Below are 6,880 nucleotides of genomic sequence, written 5' to 3' on the forward strand. Positions count from 1 at the left end.
TGCAGCCCTGCTCTTCTCCTAGGAGTGCCACAATCTCGCTTCCTGGCTGCTAGCATTTTACCGCAGTGCGGTACCATCTGCTTTGCATTGCTCCAACCATCACCAGCCTTTTCCTGCTATTTTTCTTATTCTTTTTATATCTAATGCAAGGCAACCTTACCTGCCCCCATGGTCTGATTGGCTGGCCAAAACTGTGGGAAGGGACGTGATCCTAATTAATAATCCCAAGCTCCACCCAGCTTTAAAGAATACTTTTTAAATCACAAAAGAGCCCCTGGAAAAATCTCAGCCCTCATTATTTGAGTAATACAGGAGCTTCCCAGCAGAGTTTGCTTTCCTTCCCCACCTTCCCGCCGGGAGCGCGGGCCCATATACATACTTACATACATTATTCTATCTTGTTTTAATTACATCAGGGCAAATGACTAGTTCCCCCATGGTTTATATCAGCTCTTTGGGTTTGTAATTTATCTTGGCACAGTCTAGACTTGGAGCCACTTTGAAGCTGTTTCAAACAGGATGAGAACAAACAATTTTTCCGAAGTGGCTGGATTAAGAAAAACTGGCCGCCATTCATCTTCTGGGAAAGGACCGTGTCACCGCACTGTCCGAGCTGGAGCCCTGCCAGCTCCCGGCTCGCTCTCCTGAACTGGGACAAAATGGTCCCAGCTGCCGGGGGGCAAAAAAAATCCTCCCCGGGGCTACAGGCCGTGGCAAGGAGTGAGAGCAAGGGCTGCAGGAGGTCTGGGCGGGATGGACCTGGTTTATGGCTAATTGTTTACACTTTGTAATTTATTAGCAGGCAGATGGGAGGAGAGAGATCTGCAAGGGAAAGCTGGGAAAAACAACTGGACAGAGGCAAGCTGCTTGTCTGGGCTGGGAGATGCTGGCCGGTGTAGGCCACGGGGGTCTCCTCATTGAAGCTCCCCCACACTTGGAAAGTTCGGCCAGCTCGGTGGCTGGCTGACGTCTCGGGACTGGAGAGGAGCACGATGGACGTGTCGTTGAACGATGCAGTCTGAAAGGTGTTCACCCCAAATTTGAAACACCGTCGACATTTCGAGTTTTAGTGTCAGGAAAGGTGTCCGCAACCGGTGACCTATTGCTCCAAGCTGAGCGGTTCTGGGCTCTGGGCAACCCAATCCTCCAGCGGAGAGGGATGAAGGGCTGAAATGAGAGGGCCCTGGGTTTAGGCGCTTCCCTTGCAGAGGCGATGACAAATACCTCGGTTTGCCCAGCGCAGGTCGAGCCCTTGGGTTCCAGTTCAGCTCTCAAACTGGAGCATCCCCATTGCACTGCAGAAAGGAAACCTGGAGCTGGGAACAGAGAATCTCTCCTTTTTATGAAGCAAACAGGCAGCGTCCGTGTCCCCATCACCTTCCTGAGCGGTACGGCTTGAGCCATGCGGTCATGCCCACGGTTAGAAAATCCAAGGTCATGACAGTGGACAGCCCAGAATAATGGACCCTGCTGCTTTCGATCCCTAGATCCCCTGGTCTAAACTGTCCCGTGTCCACAGAAACTAGCAGCCATTCCCACTGGGGGCTCCTTGGTAGGATTTGATGGGTTTGACGTCTGCATCTGTATTACCACGGCTGCCTGCCCCCTCTTGCTCATAGTCCTGGCAGAGAGGCAGAGATCTGGCCGGGCCATAGAGACCAAGGAAACCTCTTGCCCTTGCATGGCCATAGGAGTAGAGCAGTGATGGCAATGCCCGGCCAGCCAGGGCTGGACCCGCACGAGGATCAGGCCGTCTCCCAGCCTGTGCCACCACTTCTGCAGCACAAGAGCCCAACGCAGAGCACCCCGCTCTCCGAACAAGTCACCGGCACGGTCTGCCTTGCCACAGATCTGCCCTGAGCAGGAGAACCACTCTGGAAACATGTTTCTCCCACCCAAATGTTGGGCATTAAATACCATGGCTGCACCATTCGCTGACTGAGAGCTGCCGGAGTTTAAAGCCAATCTTTCCTGTCGAGGCGTTGAAAGCAGCTGTGAATATTCCCTCTAGGCCAAAACGCTAAAGGGGAGAGCTCTGCACACAAGATGCCCGATGGCTCCAGGGAGCGCTGGCGGGACTCAGCCCCACGGAGAAGGGAAAGCCTTTCCCCGGGAGGGAGTTTGCATCTGTGCTGCAGTCTCTCACCATCACCCATGTCCAAGGCCCGAGAGAAGAGACCTGCTACTGGCTTTCCCATGCACTGGGATTAGGCTTCATGTCCTCAGGAGGTGAACAGTCCTCCTCCTCCATCACCCCTGCCCCGGCATCCTGGGATCTGGATGATGGTGCAGTCGTGGCCTGGTGGAGCTCAGCAGGACTGTTGCCATCAGCATATATTGTCCAACCCATATGCTCTAGTGGGTCACAAGGCTTTGCTCCTTCCTCTGGCCCCTTCTTCCTTCCAGGTCACCTTTCTCCCCCATGCAGAAATCCCTCTCTTGGGCCCTGATTCAGCAAAGCACCAAACCCCAGCCTCCAGGGCCAGGCACAGAGCGATTGATCCCAACGGGCTTTGGATGCAATGCGGAGTCGCACTGAGCAGTGTTGCACAGACAGGGGCCATTTGCAGATGGGGAAACTGAGGCACAGAGCTGGGATGTGACCAACCCAGCTCACCTGGAAGAGGGCTTGGGTGACACGAGACCCCAACTGACCATGCCAAGGGCTCCCACCATCTCACAAAGGGATCCTGAAAGCACAGACCGCCTCAAGGTAAGAAAGGGACAGAAGAAGGCTTCATTTTCTCCATGCCCAGTCTTCCTCATCCATCACCGCGCGGCTGTGAGGGGCTCCATCTGGGCTGGCTCCCTGGTGCCACTCATCTCCCTGCCGCCTCTCTGCCTTCTGCCCTAAGAAGGACCATTTGTAAAAGTTACTGATGGTGGCACCGCCCGGCCGACCCATGCAGCGAGTGCCGTCAGCCGGAGACAGCGCCATAAATAACATCCTCGCCCCGGCGGGGGAATGGGTGCATGCAGCAGAGAGCGGGGACGAGGTGCTGCTCATCGCTCACCCTGACTCCATCTCCCCTTTCTCCCTGTCCATGTCCTGCCGGCCTGGCCTGCCCAGAGCAGCTGGTCTGTGTCACCGCGCAGCCAGGAAGGAGCCGGGTGCAGCGGGTGCACGCCTGTGTTTGGACAGACAGGAGTTATGTTTATTGCTCGCTACCAAGTGCGCACTTGGCTTCGCGGGGAACGTCCAGCGGCAATCCCTCAACGCCCTGCATGAGGCAGCAGCCGGACTGGGGAGGGGAGGGCGTGACTCTGAACCTGCCGTGTGTCCTTACGGGAAACGACAGTGCTCGTTGTGTCCCTGAGAGAAGGGAAATGGGTTTAACTGGCAAGGCCGGGGCTGCAGCTACCCAGGGCACCAGGCCTTCAGGACAGGAGGAAACCAGGCCCTGCCGCAACCCTACAGCCGCTCCCCTTACAATCGTGAGGCTGATGCAACCCTGATTTCCTGTCCTCAGTATGGGCTGTGTGTGGGTGTAGGTATATAGTTGTACGCATGTGCGTGTATGCATGCATGCACCCATAACTGCGTGGGTGTACATATACATGCACATGCACGTGTGCCCATACCTGTGTGGGTATGCATATATATCGGCATGCATGTGCGTGTATGTGTGCACATGTTCCTGTGTGTGTGCATGTGTGTGCATGCATGCATGTGTGGTGTGTGCGGATTCTCTCTCAGGTGCTATATCCTGGAAACTGTATGTCCCAATATTAGGACTTGCTGAACACCCTCCCTGGCCTCTGCACCTAGTGTGTGCCCACAGGCGAGTACGTGCAAAGGCTAAACTGAATATGCAGATGGGCCATCTCTCCCCTCCAGCAGCTTGGCCAGCGATGAGGATAAGAACCTACTACAGCTACCGGCTAGTGAAGCTCCTCCTTTAGCTCAAAGGGCCAGCCTCTGCGCTTTGGGCTGAGCAGGGATTTTCCTGCAGCTCTGTGGGAAGGACTAGGTCAGGGTGACTATAACAGGCACCTAAACCCCAGACTCCCCTGGGAGACAGGAGGATCCTAGTGGAATATGTGGGATGCAGGGTGACCTCATCAGCGTGATAACGGTGTTTAATCTGTTCCCATCACAGAGCACCGCATCCTGCATGGGGTGGGTGGGGGGGATGCTGCTTAAACCACATGATTGTGACTGTACATCCAAATGGCGGGGCAAGGGCAAGGTGAGTCATAATCCAGTCACTGGTGCAGAGACCTGGAAGGCAAGATGCTGTGGTTTATCCCAGGCTGCTCCCGTGGTCCATCAAACCTCCCCGTGCCTCAGTTTGCCCCCATGGGAATGACAACCCTGATTTACCTGGCGAGGGGCTGATGGGAGCTGGGCCTTCACAGCCTGGACTTTGCGTTCTGCTTCGGGCTCAGGCTGGAGGTGGGAGCAGGGGCTGCATCTCTCCGGAGCCTGGATCCAGAGCTCACGTCCACATCCGCCTCTGCAACAGAGCTGTCAGACACGAGGGAGGGACAGGGAGGCACAACCCCCAGGGAGGCACGAGGGAGGGACAGGATGGACAACCCGTGTGCTAAGACGAACTGCAATCCCCCGCCATGCATCTCATGGGCCACGTTTGAAGTCCGAGGATGAGTTATTGATATTAGTTACATCACCAGTGGGGACACGATATTAGCTAAAACCAGGCATCTCAGGCTGGCAGCATCCATGAACCCACACCCATACAGGTGTGTCACGTCCCCATGTCAGCCTGGCCACCATCTCTGAAGGCACATGCAAGGACCAACACCAATACACACGTGTGTCGTGGGGGCTGCGTGTCACCCCCGTGCCGGCCTGGCTGCCGTCTCTGAAGGCACATGCAAAGATGTGTCGTGTGGCATTCAGTCGAAGTCCTGCACAAAGCAATTTAGTTAAGGGAACGGTAAGCCTCACCAGCCCATCTTTTTGCCCCTGAAAGCAAAGGAAACCGAGGCAGCATATCAAGGCAACAACCCCTCCCCAAGTCTGCACCAACCCTGGAGTCCTGTGACCATCTGCCGCCCTCCCTCCTGCTCCACCGCCCGGCTGCCCTGGTGCACACAGCGGAGCTTGCAAACACCGCAGGACCGTGTGCATCCCTCCCGGTGGGGTCACACCAGGTGCTCACTGCAGACCAGTGGGATTTGGGCTCATGGATGACCAAGGCACCCTTGGCCACTGGATGCTGGTTCCTAAATCACTCAGAAAGCGAGATACAAACATATGAAATTAGTCAAAGAACATCAGAGCTGCCGTGTACTGGGTCAGACCCTTGGTCCGGCTTGCCCGGTCTCCTGACACACGACAGCAGGGAGCGGAGGCTGACAGGGACAGCGAGCAGGGTCTTACCAGGGCTTCTCTCCCACTTGCAGCCTCCAGCATCGAAGGTCCAGGAAGGTCTGATGCAGAGGCCGTGCCCCTCACCCCCATGCTTACTAGATACAGACACCCCTTTCCTCCAAAAACATGTCCAATCCCTTTTCCAATCTGGTTAAAATAGTTCCTCTGTGCTATTTATCCTGCTTCCACAGGGCCGAAGGCTGCCAGGCAGGTTTTCAGGGGGAATCCCACCTTTCACTCGCTCGGAACATTTCCAAAATCCTCTGCTTTTGGACCGAAACATCCCCATGTTTCACATCTGCTGAATAGCGGTTTTAAAAAACGTTTCATCTACCAGACAAGGACATAACTAAGGTCCAGGGGCTGGAAGCTGAAGGCAATAAAATTCAAACTGGAAACGACACAAATTTTAACGAGGGGCGTAATTAGCCATTGGAGCAACTTGCCACGATATTCTGTATAGTATCTACTGCTCGCAGGGCCCAAGTCACACTGGGCTGTCTCTTCCCAGAAGACACACCAACTGCTGAAGCTTCCTGAGCCTGACGAAGGGTTTTTGAACCCGAAAGCTTGCTTAATAACTATTCTCCAACTATTTGGGTTGGTCTAATAAAAGATATCAAATTCACCCAAGGAACCTTGTCTGCCTCTTCCCAGAAGATGCACTTTTGCTCAATCCCAAATCATACCTACATCAAGGACAATTACAGAAGAAATGTGATTGCCTGAACTATGTGCACATTCACCCGAGATCACCGTAATACAAATAACGAACACTGCCAATAACGGTCGAGGTAGACCATATACCTATGAACCGGAGAGCTAACTATGTCTTGAGACCCAATGGTGTTTCCAAAGCCGGTGTCTTTCAACCACGCAGCAAGCTGGATGCATTAGGAGTTTTCCATCAAAACCTTTTTTGGTGGAAAATCAGACTTTTTGGCAACATAAGAAAACATCTGCGGCAGCTGTGCCTGCTGCCGTGCACCTCTCCTTGCCAAGCACTTTTTATTTATAATTTATTTCAGCAGTCTTCGGATGAAAACTTTTCCTGCTGTGGCTGAAACGTGGTGGCAGTGTGGTGCTGGGGCCTTTGGAAGAGAAATCAAGGTTTTCCAAACCAATTTCCAAATGCTGGAGGCAGAGCCAATGACAGAAGCGACACAAAGCCTATTTTTAGCTCTCACCACCATTATTATCATTGTTTTACTCTGCAGCATCTGCTACCCTGGCCAGGCAAAGGGCTCCTTCCCCCCTCGGAGTGACACGGGACGCTGCAATCGCGCCCGGGGCAGCTCCGCGGCTCAGCTCTCCTGCCCACTTAAGGAAGGATTGACGCTCTGAGCAAGCGGGGAGGCATATTTCAAATGCTTCGGGCCAGACTCCGAGCCTCGCTCCGTGGGCGTCCGGCCAGAGGGCTCGCCCGGACATCGAGGGAGCCAGGCGGCATTCGCGCTGGTGCAAACAAGATCAGCATCCCGCTGGCTGGGGTTGACGAGCGGCCCAGAAAACTTTTTCCCAAAATAGTGGCTCCCCCGTGCC

General features: G+C 54.5%; 1 long non-coding RNA gene across 7 annotated transcripts in view; it reads right to left on the minus strand.

Moving 5' to 3' along the window:
• LOC112549855 overlaps positions 1-6,874 on the minus strand; it is a 29,711-nt gene extending 22,837 nt beyond the window's left edge. For 4 of the 7 annotated variants that reach the window (XR_003093419.1, XR_003093417.1, XR_003093420.1 and 1 more), the window contains exons 1-3: positions 4,325-6,874; positions 3,015-4,222; positions 384-2,850 (exon numbers count right to left, since the gene is read on the minus strand). This is a non-coding gene — a long non-coding RNA (uncharacterized LOC112549855). The remainder of the gene's footprint in view (positions 1-383; positions 2,851-3,014; positions 4,223-4,324) is intronic. The other 3 variants (XR_003093422.1, XR_003093418.1, XR_003093421.1) reach the window with 3 other exon arrangements.
• Between the last annotated feature and the right edge of the window lie 6 nt (positions 6,875-6,880).

This window comes from Alligator sinensis, unplaced genomic scaffold (assembly GCF_000455745.1).
Source record: "Alligator sinensis unplaced genomic scaffold, ASM45574v1 scaffold550_1, whole genome shotgun sequence".
Taxonomy (NCBI): domain Eukaryota; kingdom Metazoa; phylum Chordata; order Crocodylia; family Alligatoridae; genus Alligator; species Alligator sinensis.